The sequence below is a fragment of the Herpailurus yagouaroundi genome, unplaced genomic scaffold, assembly GCF_014898765.1.
Source record: "Herpailurus yagouaroundi ecotype Mexico unplaced genomic scaffold, PumYag 216, whole genome shotgun sequence".
NCBI lineage: Eukaryota > Metazoa > Chordata > Mammalia > Carnivora > Felidae > Herpailurus > Herpailurus yagouaroundi.
The window spans coordinates 46,715-62,898 of NW_024412447.1; the positions used below are offsets into that span (position 1 = coordinate 46,715).

Consider the following 16,184-nt stretch of genomic DNA (forward strand, 5'->3'; position numbering starts at 1 on the left):
CCAACATGTGCTGGAGCCCCTGCCCACGTGGACGGTTGTCTGGGGTGGCCTTGCTCTCAAGGGGTCCCTGGGACAGTGTGCGCTGGTGCGTCCCACCTCGGAGGGGCAATTGGGGTGCCGCCTCATTGTGTCAGAATAACAGCAGTATCTATGTGGCCTCCTCTGCTTTGCAATTGTGAAAACAAGTCCCAGAGCAAGAAAGGGGCTATCCAAGGTCACAGAGGGGCCTCGCTCAGGTCAGTACTGCAGGCCCCACTGTCAATGTGTTTTCATTTTTTTTTTTTCTCTAAATACACATTTTTGGGCACCCGAGTGGCTCAGTGAGTTAAGCCTCCGACTTCGGCTCAGGTCATCATCTCACAGTATGTGAGTTCGAGCCCTACGTCAAGCTCTGTGCTGACAGCTCAGAGCCTGGAGCCTGCTTCAGATTCTGTGTCTCCCTCTCTCTCTGTCCCTCCCCTACTCATGCTCTGTCCCTCTCTCTCTTTCTCTCTCCCTCTCTCTGTCTCAAAATTTTTTTAACGTTTATCTATTTTTGAGACAGAGAGAGACAGAGCGTGAACAGGGGAGGGGCAGAGAGAGAGGGAGACACAGAATCCGAAGCAGGCTCCAGGCTCTGAGCTGTCAGCACAGAGCCCGACACGGGGCTCAAACCCACGGACTGTGAGATTATGACCTGAGCCAAAGTCAGACGCTCAACCGACTGAGCCACCCAGGTGCCCCCATTAAAAAATTTTTAATAAAATAAATAAATACACGTTTTTACTGAGGTGTGGCTTACATACACAAAAGCTTTATAAAGTGAAAACACGTGTGTACTTTGTACTCAGATCCAGAAATAAAAAAGATCCCATGCACTTACCAACATCCACTTGCAGGCCCGCAGAATCTCGGCAGCTACACACCCGTGCTGATACTTAGTACTGTCAGTCTTTCCATTTCAGGCACTGGGTTCACTACGTATGGGTGTCATAGAACACAGTTGACCTGGAACGACACGGGGGTAGGGGCACCAATTCCCCACACAGTTGGAAATCCATGTGTAACTTCTGACGCCTCAGAAACTTAACTACTCATACCTTACAATTGACCAGAAGCTTTACTGATAACATAAACAGTTGATTACCGCATATGTTGTATGTTACACGTATTACATACTGTATTCTTACAGTAAAGTAAGCTAGAGAAGAAATGTTACTAAGATATCATAAGGAAGAAGAAGTGCATTTAAAGTACTGTACAGAATTTATTGAAGAAAAAAAAAAAAAACCCTTGTATAAGTGACCCATGCAGTTCAAACCCATGTTACTCAAGGGTCACCTGTAGTTTTACTTCTCCTTTCCTAATGCACGACAAATGCTCAACTTATCAGGGATTAGATTTCCCTATATTCTCACATATGCACTGAGGCTACAACTTTCCCTCTAGTTCCAGCCTCACCTGCATCTCTGTGCTGGGGTCTGCCTGGGAGAACTGCAGAGGGTGGCAGAAGACCACCGGCCAGTGAGCCTGGGCCTCGATCTGGCCAGGAAGTGCACATCCCTCATCCTCATTCCACCACTAGAAGTGCAGGTGTCCGTCCAGTGAGACTCCTGTCAGGAGGAGATTCCCCCAGGCTGGCTATCTCCTGGGAGCCCAGGGACCCCTCAAGTTGGGCCACCATCAAGGGACACATCCCAACACCGCTGCTTGCCCTGTGAGTCCAAGGAAGGGGCAACAACCTTGTTGTGAGGCCCAGGGCTCCAGCCAGTCCTTGCTCCCAGATGGGTCAGAAAATACCACTAAGGAGAGCTGCTGAGGGGCTGGGCCTGCTAGACACATCCATCAGTCCACCCTTGGCTGCGAAACGCAGGTCACAGCCCAGCTCCCTGGCCTCTCATGGTCCAGGCCAATTAGATCAATTACGGGGGCACCTGGGGCACCAGAGCAGGTTGTGCCAAATGGTTGGGGTGACTGGGGTAACCCTGGACCCCTCTCACTGTCTATCCTTTAGGAAGCAACCAATGGGTAGCTGTGTTTTTTATGGGCAGTGACAAAACTCCAGCCCAGAGCCCTTCACCTGCTCTGCACTGAGTGGCCAGAGGCCAAGCAAGGGCCCCACACATGCCTGGTGCCTACTCTGTTATTAGAACTGACATTAGGCTGCTCTTACAGTCAGCTAACACTTCAGGGTGAGTTCCCTCCGTGCCAGCCTCTGCTCTGGGAGTTTCTACATATTGTAGTTGCTTCTTAAAAGGTCTATGAAGTAGTAAGTATTGTTATTACACCCATTGCAGAGTTGGGGAAACTGAGGCATGGAGAGAGTGACTAACTGCTGGGTTCTGAACTCCTATAGCCTGACCCCAGGCCCACAGGCACCGGCCCTGCTGTGGAAGCCCAGATCATTTGGGGCTGCTTCTCTTGCACCTGAATCCTCCTCTGAGCCCCCCACCCCACACACGCTGGACCCAGAGACCCCGAGAAGCAGCATCTCACAGCCGCCAGAGAATGGGTTCATGTCCTTGCAAATCAGGCTTCGATTATAATCCTTGTCGGGAGCTTCGGGTGTTGGAGAGAAACAGAGCTTGACAACTATCTTCTCATTACAGAAGCTCCCCGTCTCCAGTTCCTGGCAAATGACAGGCTGGCGCAGGCAGGGCCCAAGACAAGCCAGGCTGGAGACGCAGACGCTAATCAGGGTGGACACGCCCAGTGACAGAGACCTGTCCACAGCACCTGTCACCATGGCCCTGCGTTGGCGGCTGGCTGCTCCTGAATGTTCACAGTTGGCAGCTGTGCCTGGAGCTTCCTCCCAGAGCCTGGGCCTGCACTGAGGCTGCTCCCTTCCACAGAGGGATGGGGTCCACTCAGGACAGGAGAGTCACGGTGGGAGTCTGGGGGAGAGTGCTGTCCTTCCAGAGGGTGGCCGTATGCGGAAGGAGCAGCATGGAGGGTGGGGAGCACGTGGTCCAGCCTGGGGAACGCAACACTCCCTGACAGCCCCAGCTGCAGCCCAGAGGCCATGGCAGACATGGGAGCCACGTCCTTGGAAGGCTCACTACCTTTCGTGCTCGGCCCTGGGAGTGTGCCCAGCTTGGGGGGCTTGTGAGAGTCCAACCGCCACCAGACTCTGAGTTTGAGCTGATCCTGGGGCTGGTTTCCCAAGGGAAGGCCCAGCCGTAAGTAAGCCTGGGAGGGTCCCCCGTCGCCCTGCTTCCTAAAGGTGACCTAGCCCCTCCCCCTCCTCCATCCTCCTGTCTCTGCGCGTGCCGAATCCCATACCAAGTCCACCTGCTGTCCCGAACCTCCCCGACCTTCACATCTCTGCGTACTTGTTTGACTGGGAAAACTTTGGCTACACTAGTCTGTAAACTTACCTCCATGAACAGCATGCTGTGGACAGATTCCACTGTTGTCGAACATTCTTCATAAACACGGCTCCTAGTGATGAAACAGACATTCACCACATGATTGCGTCAGGATGCACCTCCTTGCTAGTAGGCACTCACCTGGTTTCCACCGTGTCACGAGAATGAAGTGAACCTCTTCCTGCACGCAGCTTGCTTGGGTGGGGACTCTAGCTACTGTCCTAGGAAAGATCCCTGAAGTAGAACTGCTGGGCCAAAGGGCACGTCTGTTTACTCCAAGGCTGCACCTGTGTGCGTGCATGTGTGCATGCTCACACATACATGTGTGCGTGTGCCCACGTGTGCTCGTGCACACGTGTGCGCACACACTTGTGTGCTCGTGTGTGCGCGCACGCATGCATGTGTGTGTGCGTGTGTTTACGCGGGTGCGGGTGACAATCTCAAACCTATGCAAAGGTTGAAAATGTGGTGCAAGGATTTTTGTCTGACTGCTCTAAAAATAAGCTGCTGACTGGAAGGCTCCATCACCCCCAAAATCTTTCCACAAACGAGGACACTGTGCTACATCAGGGCGGCCCAACCATCAAAATCAAACCAGGAAAGGGACACGATGCTTTGTTAATCCTGTTACACTGCACTAACCTAATCCTGGGCTCCATCCAAGTTTTGCCATTTGTCCCCATGCTGCCATTAGAGAAAGAAGGTCCAGCTTAGAGCTGTGTGCTGGCTTCTTTAACCTCTTTCTTGTCAGTCAGGAGAAGCTCTTAGTCTCGTCTGGACTCTCACGATCTTGGTGCATTTGAAGAACACAGGTCAGTTATTTTGTGGAGCATCTGTCCATTTGGGTTTGTCTGATGTCTCGTCATGATTAGATGCACCTCTAGCAGGAATGCTGCACGAGGAACTGTCCTATCACACATCAGGTGGCAATCTGTCCCCTTACGGATGATGTTCCTGTCTGTCACCTGACTACCCCCATGTCCCCTAGTCTTCTCCACTTATTTTCTTTGCAGTTAATAAGAATTTTGAGAGAGGGGCCCCTGGGTGGCTCAGTCAGTTGACCATCCGACTCTTGAATTCAACTCAGGTCATGATTTCACGGTTCGTGAGTTTGAGCCCTGCGCTGGCCTCTGTACTAACAGTACGGAGCCTGCTTGGGATTCTCTCTCTCTCCTCTCTCTGCGCCCCCCCCCCCCGCCCGCCCCCGGGGGGGGGCCCCCCCCTCTCTCAAAATAAAAAAACTTAAAAAAAAAAAGAATTTTGAGAGGAGGAACTTTGAGTCTATTTCAATGTTCCATTTTTCATGGAATTTTGGACTTATTTGTGCATTTCTTTACATCAGTTTAATGTGTGGTTTCTAGTATATGCAATCTGTCCCTAATTTTACTTATTCTGATGCTGCAACTGTCCTAGAGTTGGCAGGTGGGACCCTCCATACTGGCTTCTGTGGTGTCTGATGTGTTGCCACCATCCTGGAAGCATTTCCTGTCTCGCACAGTCTGATGTCTCCTGCTCATCTTTCCCTGCTCCAGCACCAAAATGAGCTGTCGGCCCAAAAAGTCCTCATTTCTTTTAGTGAAAGGGGTACTCAGGCCAATCTCTCAGGGTGCTGTGTGCAGAGTGCCAGGTTGCCCCTACTTGCGGGCTCCCCGGTGGATGCTGCCTCCTCCAAGGAAGCTCTGAGTGATGACCCACCATGCTGGCCTCATCCTGCCCTTGTCCCTGGGTTCATTCCCTGAAAAGAATGGCCCTGAAATCTTTAGGAAGGGACTGAACAGTGAAAGGGAAGGAGAAAAAGAGGAGCCGTGTCAACATCTTTCATTAATTAAGGTTGAAGAAAGTCTGTATTTTCCTACCACCAATACCACCACAAGAACTTGAAAGGCCTCATTACCAACACTGCATACAATCCTCTTAAAGTCAGTGGGTCGCCTGGGTGGCTCAGTCGGTCGAGCGGCCAACTTCGGCTCAGGTCACGATCTTGTGGTCCGTGAGTTTGAGCGCCGCCTCAGGCTCTGTGCTGACAGCTCGGAGCCTGGATCCTGCTTCGGATTCTGTGTCTCCCTCTCTCTGACCCTCCCCCGTTCATGCTCTGTCTCTCTCTGTCTCAAAAATAAATAAACGTTAAAAAAAATTTTTTTTTAATTTAAAAAAAATGAAGTCAGTAACAATTTCCTATCTAAGTCTGATTTGATCAGTAACGATGCTAAACATTTTTCCGTGTTTACTGTTATCATTTTTGTGTTTGTCTTTCATGTCTTTTGCCTTTTGATAATCATTTCTAAGAAATTCTTACATACTAGGGGAGCATGCCTATAAATTTTTTATAACTAAATTACCTTCCTAATTTTTCATCCTTATTTCCGTCTTAATTTATAATTTCAATGTCAATTCAAATCTGTTTTTTGTGTGCTCGCTTACATTTTCTTCTTAAAAATGACATTTTCATCTTAGAGTGGATAAAACTTAGAGTTTTCTACTTAGAGTCCTGTTTTGTCTTCTTGTTCTTTTGTGGTTTTATTTTGAAATCAAGTCTGCCTAGAATTTAGTACATTCTAAGTACATTCTTAGTACATTCTAAGATCTACTTTTAGTGTATGTAATTTATTTCTTGGTCCCATATGATCGACTGAATAACTTTTGTTCATTGATTAATGATGATCCTATTAACATTTAGTAGATTGTTACATGAACACATAAAATTATTGCATAAATTCTGATTCTTTCCAGAGTGATCTATGATCTTCCATTGATATAAATGAGGGCTCCTGCAGCCACACTACCTTTTGTGGCTGACTGTAGCTTGGACTACAGCTGGAGGTCTGATAAGTAATCTCTGACCTCAAGAGAGGCCTCTTCTCTTAAAGTGCTTCTGGTTCTTCACATTCACTTCTTCTCCAGGTGAGCTTGAATCACATTAGCAGGCTTCAAAGATCGAGATATAATTTTGTCGTGACTCATACGACATCTTTGAAACCCAGGAGAGGGGCGCCTGGGTGGCGCAGTCAGTTAAGCGTCCGACTTCAGCCAGGTCACGATCTCGCGGTCCGTGAGTTCGAGTCCGCGTCGGGCTCTGGGCTGATGGCTCAGAGCCTGGAGCCTGTTTCTGATTCTGTGTCTCCCTCTCTCTCTGCCCCTCCCCCGTTCATGCTCTGTCTCTCTCTGTCCCAAAAAAATAAATAAACGTTAAAAAAAAAAATTAAAAAAAAAAAAACCCAGGAGAATTAACGCATATGCTATTCAGTCTTTGCCTTCCGGTGATGGTGTCTCTTTCGCTCACTGTTTTAATAACCTCAGTGAGATAGCATTTTCCACATTAAGCCACTGTCTTTCTGGATAAGTTAATTCCTAGGTACTTACCACTGAGATCAGGCCTCAGTTTGTCCCTATCACATTTTCCAAATCACTACGGACTTTCTTTGGAAACATGCTCATTTCATACATCTTGTTGCCATTGTCCTTACTACAAAATACTATGCATTTCCCACCTCCCCCCACCACCCTGGCTCTATACCCCAGACACATTTGCTCAGGTCTGCAGTGGCCAGCCATGTAGCCAGCTCCCTGCATCTGGAAGGAGAGGTCCTGATGGGAAGGGCCCACCATGGTGGCCTTGGGGAAGAACCGCCCAGAAGACGCCCAGGCAGCCCTGCCCTCTGATGTGCCCAGAGCCGGCAGGGACCCTCTTCTGCCAAACCCACACCCACACACCCACCCGCAGTCCCTGTGCTCTTTGCTCATGGAAATACCTCCGTGGTCTGTGATTACTCACCCACGTTCCCAACTTCCTGTGCTGTAGGCAACTTGTGTCTCTTCCTTTTTACTTCATTTGTTCTTTACATATTTTTTAACCTTCCAGCGTCCCTGTGAGAAGGAAGGGCAGCGAACAACACCGAACACCACCAGCTCATGACCATCATAGCCTGCCGTCTCTTACAGGGGAGCCTTGGAAACCAAGACCCTCCCCACACTCACTTAAGGAGCAAATACGCAGTACGAGATGAAGACCTGTAGCACACACTCCCTCCCATCTTTTCACGAAAGACCACGCTCAGTGGCGGTCAGAGCGACACTGCGTGACGGTCACCTCTCGCTCATCTCTCAGGATGACAGAGGCCCGCGCTCCCACTGTCAGCCTGTGGTCATGGGATCGTGTGCCCCTCCTTGCACAGGGGGCAGACTAGGCAGAGACCTGGCTTCCGAGGTCCCGGGGCCCTTTGGCCCTCCTATGACCCCTGGTGATCTGCATCTGGGCGGCTTCCCGAAAACCCATCTCATGGTCAAGTGTATCTGGTCTCCAGCAATTGTTTCCTGAAGATGTGGATTACAGAATGGAGGGACCTTTGGTGAAATCTGCATTGTGCATTTTCCTGCAAGGACATCACCAAAGACATTTTAAAAATACATGTGGAAAAAAATCAGGTTTTCAAAAATAGTAAATGTTACAAACTAAGCTGCACATTTCCTCTTTTCTGTATAAAACAGAACACGCGTGGTTATTTTTAGCTCCTGGAGCTCCACTGGGAACATGGAGCATTAGTATGTGCCAGTGTATACACAGAGAAGTCCTTGTTTTGTCAGCTGCTCAAGCCCTGTAAGGGCACGTGTCTTCCTAAAGGATGCATGTAAGCAAACCACTGTCCTCCCTTATGCTGATGCTGGTCTGAGTGTGAATGGGCTGAGGCGGGAAGGAGATGGGTGGGTGCTGTGGACACAGATCATTTACTCGGCAGACAGTCCTCACTTCCTGCCCGAGGGGCTCTGGGACTGAGGAGTCAGTGGGAGGGAAGCAAGACAGACAGGGTCCTGCGCTGGAGGCACTCCGTCTGGTGGAGGGAGGAATGCCATTCTCTCAACCCTCTTGGGGTCTCTGGCCTGGGCCTGCGACTTAGCAGGAGAAAGACACACAAGTTTATTTTACATAAGTTTTTCATCACATGGGAGGGAGCCCTCATAAGGAGAGGACCCAGGATTGGCAAAAACGAGAGGTTTCACGCTAGTGTGAACAGAAAGGGACAGTGGGAAAGTATCCAAAATACCTGGGTAGGAGTTATTTCAACAAGAATTCTCCCGTCCTGGGCTCCTGTCCCCTTGGCAAGACCACTTCCTTCCCCCTGGTACAGGGACAGCAACTTCACCCTGGTCTGTGTCCTGCTCTCAGGAAGAAAGGGGGAGATACGGACGTTCTTCTTGTACCTGCTGTTTTACAAGTGCCTTTTGCTCAAATCATCTTATGCCAAAGTGGGGTGGCCGTCTTGGGCTGGCGTGTTCGGCCACCGTTTACGGTGAACAAGTAGGAAGACGAGTGACACTTTGCACCGTGCTGTGTTCTGGCTGAAAGACACGTGAGGGAAGCCCTTCCAAACCTGCTCCAGACAGACTCCAGGCAAAGGCTGGGGGTGGGGGCTGTAAAGGACGTTTGTTTTCAAAGTCAGGAGTCCTACGCAAATATAAAAAAAAAAAAAAAAACAAAACAAACAAAAAAAAAAAAACCACACGGCAACACGGCACATACTTTGTTTAACTTGTGAGGAACACGTAAGATATTACAACCAGTTCAAGGCAGAGTTCAGACACATTCGTATACAGGCAATCAGAAATGCTGAAATAAATCTACAAATAGAGGTCAGTATCAACAGGGCAATTGCATTCCAAAGGACAAAATTTAGTTGCATTTCTATGGGCAATAATTAGTTGCATTATTATAAGTTTCCTACAGCTTAAAAGCTATAAAATAGCTCAAGGCAATAAAAGGCACAGGCCCAAACTGAATCACAAAACCTAGAGGGGGAACGACAATAATTGTTTTTGTTTTTCTATCTTAATGTTTCACGTTTTTTTCTAACAGGGCAAACATTCAGTTCTGTCTCAGCATGGCTAGGCCTCTGCATGAGGTGATATGGTGTCTTTCAGAAAACTGAGCCAGAGACCAGTGCACTGGGAATGGGGTGAGAGCTGCAATCCCAGGGAAGGAGTAAGAGGCAGGAGCAGGAGTGTCAGTGGGAAGAAAGGGGAATAAATACAGAGTGATGCCCTTTGGTTTTGCTGTTGGTGGGTTTTTTGTTTTTGTTTTTCTTTTTGGCTTGCCACAGATTATAAAGGAAACAGCAAGATGATGGCTCACTGAGTTATCTTCAGGGAATCTTTAGGGAACCACTGCCTCTCTAGACCTTCTAGAGAAAAGGCAAGCAATTTATCTGCCAGTCTCTTCAGGTTGGTCAAGACCCTTCCAAGCATCTACTGGCCTTTGCCCAAAGCAGGAGCTGTGACCACCGGGGAAGTCATCACAGTGGAGGCAGGCTTCTCGAACCATAAAGAGGTGCACCTGCACACACTCTGGCTGGTCCATGTGAGGTGGAGCGGACGGGGTAGACGGAAGGGGTGGGGTCGATGGGGCCAGTGAGGCAGGTGGGGCGGATGGAAGCGATGAGGGAGCTTGGGGCACGGCGAGGGCAAATACAGGCTGGCATCGCCCCCACCCCCCTCCCCGGTGGAATATGTGTGATATTCCTCGGACACTCCTGGCTGCCCAAGAACAAAGGAAAGGGGTTTAAGTGCTTGCCATGGTGATGTGGGAAACTGCAGCAAATGAAAAATTAAATTTCCTTACTGCCTACAGCCCATTGACAAGTCCTTGAGACCGGCAGAATGACCTCCCTCTAGGAGCTCAGCTGCCTCGATGATGACACTTTGCTGGGGCCAAAAGAGAACCTTAGCTTAACATTATCCCAACCTCAAGGTTCCTGTAAGTCTACTTCCTTTATCTCGACTGCCCCAAGATACATGCTGGCAATGATACTCCAAACTTACGGCCCCCCGATACACATCTGGGGGGGGGTCTCATGACCGAGGTTTTACTAAATGGTAATAAATGGTGTCTCCCTAGCAACAGCTAACCCCTCAAGGTCCCGGAAACCTTGTTTCCAAAATTCCTCAGAGACTTACTCTATCCCTGACCCCTCCCAACCTACGGGTAAAGAATGAGCTACCTGTCACGACCCCAGAGCAGCTCTTCCCGCCATGGGTCCTGTCCACATACTTTAATATAATAAAATGACCTTTTTGCACCAAAGATATCTTCAAGAATTCCTTCTTGGCTGTTGGCCCCACACCCTATGAACCCATCCCCCCAAAACATCATCAGGAGGGATGAGACAAGTGGGTCAGATGGAGAAGATGGAAAGAACGGAATGGGCGGGCCACATGGAAGGGCATTCCTGCCAGCACAGGTCATTTTACCCCTGTCCCCATGTTCTACTTGCCTGCTAACAGTGCCTGGGCAAAGTCTGAGCTTCTGTGGCATCTAAAGGAAGGAAAACACTCCCCAACCCGACCATCCCTGCCCAGCTTGCCAGAGGCCAACACCAAAGCACACGTGGCCCAGGGGCCCAGTGGCCCAGTCTGGGCTCTGGTGAGGACACGTGGATGCCAGGGAGGACTGCTGTCCACAGACAGCTGGGAGCTCTGCCTGGACTCTGCCCTGTGGCCTTCTCCTTGTGTTACGTTCGCCTGTATCCCTTTGCTGTGATAAACCACGGCCCCGGGGCGCCTGGGTGGCTCCGTCGGTTAAGCGGCCAACTTCGGCTCAGGTCATGATCCCGCGGTCCGTGAGTTCGAGCCCCGCGTCGGGCTCTGTGCTGACGGCTCAGAGCCTGGAGCCTGCTTCGGATTCTGTGTCTCCCTCTCTCTCTGACCCTCCGCCGTTCATGCTCTGTCTCTCTCTGTCTCAAAAAATAAATAAAACGTTAAAAAAAATAATAAATTAAAAAAAATAAACCATGGCCCTGAGTACATCAGCTCTCACTGAGCTCTGAGAGTCCTACTGGGGCATCCCCCACTTGCAGTCTGTTCCCTCGAACCCTGCAATAATGTTAGCTCTACGTGCATGAGAGCACTTGAGAGCCCGGAAAACTATGGAAAAATGCTGACAGTAGATACCTCTGGGGTGCAGCACGTACATGTGTGTTCTCATCAATCTGTATGTGTACGTAAAGCACCTGTAACACACCCGTCTCTGCTCTGCCACTCACGTGGTCGCGGGCTCAGCGGGCCCATCACTTCAGTGAAAAGCAGTAGACCACTTCTTACTGTGAGCTTCACCAGGACACTTAGGTTTGCACCCAAGCACATTTATGCCGCTTGTCCACACTCTCCCTACTGCTAAGCTCGTTTATTATTATGGAAACCAGCTTCCGGCTAGTGCTAATGAAAGAAAGTGGTTTCTATGAAAACCAGGATAAACTTGACTTGGAAAATCAAGATAAAGGCAAGTTGAAGTTCTTTTAAAAATTGATCTTGAATTAGGTATTGACAAGATAACTATTAAACAGAAAATAATTTTTGAATATTTGGAAGAATTCTGGTCTTAGACTCCTTACAAATACACTCGATTTCTCAGTCCACTTTAGAAAAACACTGAAACCACACATCTTAGGAAGACAAATTAAGGATGCGGTTTATACTAAAAACGGAGACTAAGAATCCAGCTGTGAGACAAGTGCTCACTCAGACTCTTCAGCCCCATACAGAAACATCCAGAGTTGTGACAGTGGCCACATTAGGAAGGCGGTCAGGGGTGTGGTGGCCTCTGGGCGGGATAATGACCAGGAAGGAAGCAGGGGGCTTTCTGGAGCCATGACATTGTCATGCATCTTGTCTGACTTTCCACATTTGTCACAACTTGCCAACATGTGCAGTTAAAACCTGAAGGTTTCACTATATGAAAAGCAGATCTCAATAAAATTGCTAAAAATTAATGCACAGATAGCTACAAATTTTAAGTTAAAATATATGTAGCCTGTGTCTCCTTCCTGTGTATTACCTATTTCCACAGCTCTTATATTTAAGTGACATCATGTTGGCTTCACAGAACTGTTTCTTCTAGCCATATATGAAAGGCCCACACTAATATCATCTTCAATGGGGAAAAACTGAGAGCTTTCTCCCTGAAATTAGGAACACGACAGGGTTGGCCACCCTCACCACTGTTGTTTAACATAGAGTTGGAAGTCCTAGCTACGGCAATCAGACAACAAAATGAAATAAAAGGCATTCAAATTGGCAAAGAAGTCAAACTTTCACTTTTCACAGATGACATGATACTCTACACGGAAAACCCAAGAGGCTCCACCAAAAAACTGCTAGAACTGATACATAAATTCAGCAAAGTCGCAGGATATAAAATCAATGTATAGAAAATGGTTGCATTTCTATACACCAGGAATGAAGCAACAGAAAGAGAAAGAATCGATCCCATTCACAATTGCACCAAGAAGCATAAAATACCTGGGAATAAACCTAACCAAAGACGTAAAAGATCTGTATGCTGAAAACTATAGGAAGTTTATGAAAGAAATTGAAGACAACACAAAGAAATGAAAAAACATTCCATGCTCATGGACTGGAAGAACAAATATTGTTAAAATGTCGGTATTACCCAAAGCAATCTACACACTCAATGCAATCCTTATCAAAAGAACACCAGCATTCTTTGCAGAGCTAGAACAAACAATCCTAAAATTTGTATGAAACCACAAAAGACCCTGCATAGCCAAAGAAATGGTAAAAAAGAAAAACAAAGCAGGAGGCATCGTAATCCCAGACTTTAGCCTTTACTACAAAGCTATAATCATCAAGACAGTATGGTATTGGCACAAAAAACAGACACCTAGACCAATGGAATAGAATAGAGAACCCAGAATTGGACCCACAAATGTATGGCCAATTAATCTTCGACAGAACAGGAAAGAGTATCCAATGGGAAAAAGACAGTCTCTTTAGCAAATGGTGCTGGGAGAACTGGACAGCAACATGCAGAAGAATGAGGGTCACCTGGGTGGCTCAGTCAGTTAAGCGGCTGACTTCAGCTCAGGTCATGATCTCACAGTTCGTGAGTTTGAGCCCCGCATCGGGCTCTGTGCTGACAACTTGGAGCCTGGAGTCTGCTTCGGATCTGGGTCTCCCTCTCTCTCTGCCCCTCTCCCACTTGCACTCTGTCTCTGTCTCTGTCTCTATCTCTCAAAAATAAATAAACATTGAAATAAGTAAATAAATAAATAAGATACAGAAGAATGAAACAGGACCACTTTCTTACACCATACACAAAAATAAATGCAAAATGGATAAAAGACCTAAATGTGAGACAGGAAGCCATCAAAATCCTACAGGAGAAAAGAGGCAACAATCTCTTTGACCTCGGCCATAGCAACTTCTTACTCAACACGTCTCCAAAGGCGGGGAAGTAAAAACAAAAATGAACTACAGGGACCTCATCAAAATAAAAAGCTTCTGCACAGCAAAGGAAACAATCAGCAAAACTAAAAGGCAACTGACGGAATGGGAGAAGATATTTGCAAATGACGTATCAGATAAAGGGTTACTATCTAAAATCGAAAAAGAACTTATCAAACTCAACACCCAAAACACAAATAGTCCAGTGAAGAAACGGGCAGAAGACATGAAGAGACACTTTTCCAAAGAGGACATCCAGGTGGCCAACCGACACATGAGAAAATGCTCCACATCACTCATCATCAGGGAAACACAAATCAAAACCACACTGAGATACCACCTCACACCTGTCAGAGTGGCTCACGTTAACAACTCAGCAAACAACAGATGCTGGCGAGGATGCAGAGAAAGAGGATCTCTTTTGCACTGCTGGTGGGAATGCAAACTGGTGCAGCCGCTCTGGAAAACAGTGTGGAGGTTCCTCCAAAAAATAAAAACAGAACTACCCTATGACCCAGCAGTTGCACCACTAGGAATTTATTCAAAGGATCCAGGAGTGCTGATTCGAAGGGGCACGTGCACCCCAATGTTTATAGCAGCACTATCAACAATAGCCAAATTATGGAAAAAGCCCAAATGTCCATCGACTGATGGATGGATAAAGAGGATGTGAGTTATATAGAGAGTGGAATACTACTCAGTAATGAAAAAGGATTGAAATCTTGCCATTTGCAACAACATGGATGGAACTGGAGGGTATTATTCTAAGTGGAATAAGTCAGTCAGAGAAAGGCAGATATCATGTTTTCACTCATATGTGGAATTTGAGAAACATAACAGAAGCCCATGGGGGAGGGGAAGGGGAGAAAACAGTTACAAACAGAGAGGGAGGGAGGCAAACCACAAGAGACTCCTAAATACAGAGAACAAACTAAGGGCGGATGAAGGGGTGGGGGAGAGGGGAAAATGGGTGATGGGCATTGAGGAGGGCACCTTTTGGGATGAGCACTGGGTGTTGTATGGAAGCGATGAATCACGGGAATCTACTCCCAAAGCCAAGGGCCCACTGTATACATTGTACATAGCTAACTTGACCATAAATCATATACATTTTTTACAAAGTGCTACTTCTGTTACTTTCACAATGAAAGAATAAGTGTATTTTAAATAAAACAAAATTTAATAACTTTCATCATTGTCAGGGGTAGGAGCAGGATCCTGTATGAAAGGGAAGTACCATCCACCTTAGACTAAGGACTTTTCCAGTGAGAGATTTAAGTGAGGTTGAGGGAACACAAATGTCCTGGAGAGTTGCCTAAAATACAGAAAATGTTCCATCTTTTAGATTTCTAAGCAGAGGGCAGAAACTCACCCCAACTCTCCTTTCATGATGGGTGACTGGTACCCAGGACCCAGGAGGGGAGCCTGCGTGGCCAGAGCTCTCTAACAGGCCACCTGGGGCCATGACAGGACTCCTGGAAGGCACCCAGGTGGGCTTCCTTGTTGGGCAGAGGGCTGCCAGTGTTAGCAGTGGCGAAGACGTGCTGAATATAAATGTGACAATGTTTCTAAACATTGTCGGAAGAGCCAATTTCACCCTCGCAGCGCTGCAATCGGACATGTGGCCTCTGACTGCAGGAATGCCCACAGAAGCAAACGAGCCTGCGAGGCCCCCTCCCTCTCCTCTACATCGGCCTCAGCGCTCACTTCTCATCCTTCCCTCAGAAACAAGTCCCCAGGCCCCCAGCGGGCTGCAGAGACCCAATACCAGGCTGACCGTGATGGTGTTGACTTCTGGAGGGAGTCCTGCACACGGGACAGTCAGTGCCTTCTCTGCAAGCCCAGGTGTGATACACGGGGCAAAGTCCCTTTGCCAGTGAGGCAACGAGGCCAGGGGCAGATGGCTGTGGCTCTGGAGGCTGGACTGGCCCTCCTGGGCCGGGGACCCTGGTACATCTCCGGTGGGGACACTGCACTACACCTGGGTCCACGGTGGCCCAGCTGACTCGCATTTACAGGGAGCAGTGGATGGAGCCCAGGCCAGTGTTCTGGGCGGTTCCAGGCAATGCTGCAGCACGGGTCACTTCCCACCCTGCACCTCCCAGAGAGGGGACCTCTAGCCATAGAGATTCTTCTGCCCATTCCAGAGTTTAGACACTGCTGGGGGGCCTGGGAGATCCGATGGGACAGACTCACTCTTGTTAGGACTTAAGGTAGGAAAAGCCCTGAAGTAGGCTCCCTAGGAGAGAGAGACTGATTTCCTGACCTCGGCCGGGGAGTCCAGCGCTACCTGTGGGGCTGATTCTGGCCTCACCCCAGGACCCAGGAGGTGCCCGAAGTGAATGTAGAGAAGCCTTCACCAAATCCCAGTGAAGAAGGATGCTTCACTGATTGGTGGGATAAAGGAGTGAATTGCTGAGAGGCGCTGGGTGCAGGCCCTCTATGGGTAGGGGTCACTTGTGCTGGTGCAGGACCCCCCATACACCCCCACCAAAGTCAGGGCTCAGCACAGATTCGGCACAGATTCGGCACAGACTCAGCACAGACCCAGCACGAAGCAAGCACGGATTCAGCACGGACCCAGCACGGACCCAGCACGGACCCAGC

At 48.5% G+C, this 16,184-nt stretch overlaps 1 long non-coding RNA gene across 4 annotated transcripts in view; it reads right to left on the reverse strand.

Moving 5' to 3' along the window:
• Positions 1–771: 771 nt before the first annotated feature.
• LOC121017463 (uncharacterized) overlaps positions 772–16,184 on the reverse strand; it is a 21,601-nt gene continuing 6,188 nt past the window's right edge. The window contains exons 3-5 of one of the 4 annotated variants that reach the window (XR_005784760.1): positions 8,544–8,681; positions 7,120–7,658; positions 772–3,420 (exon numbers count right to left, since the gene is read on the reverse strand). This is a non-coding gene — a long non-coding RNA (uncharacterized LOC121017463). Of the gene's footprint in view, positions 3,421–7,119; positions 8,682–16,184 lie in introns of all 4 variants that reach the window. The other 3 variants (XR_005784758.1, XR_005784759.1, XR_005784757.1) reach the window with 3 other exon arrangements.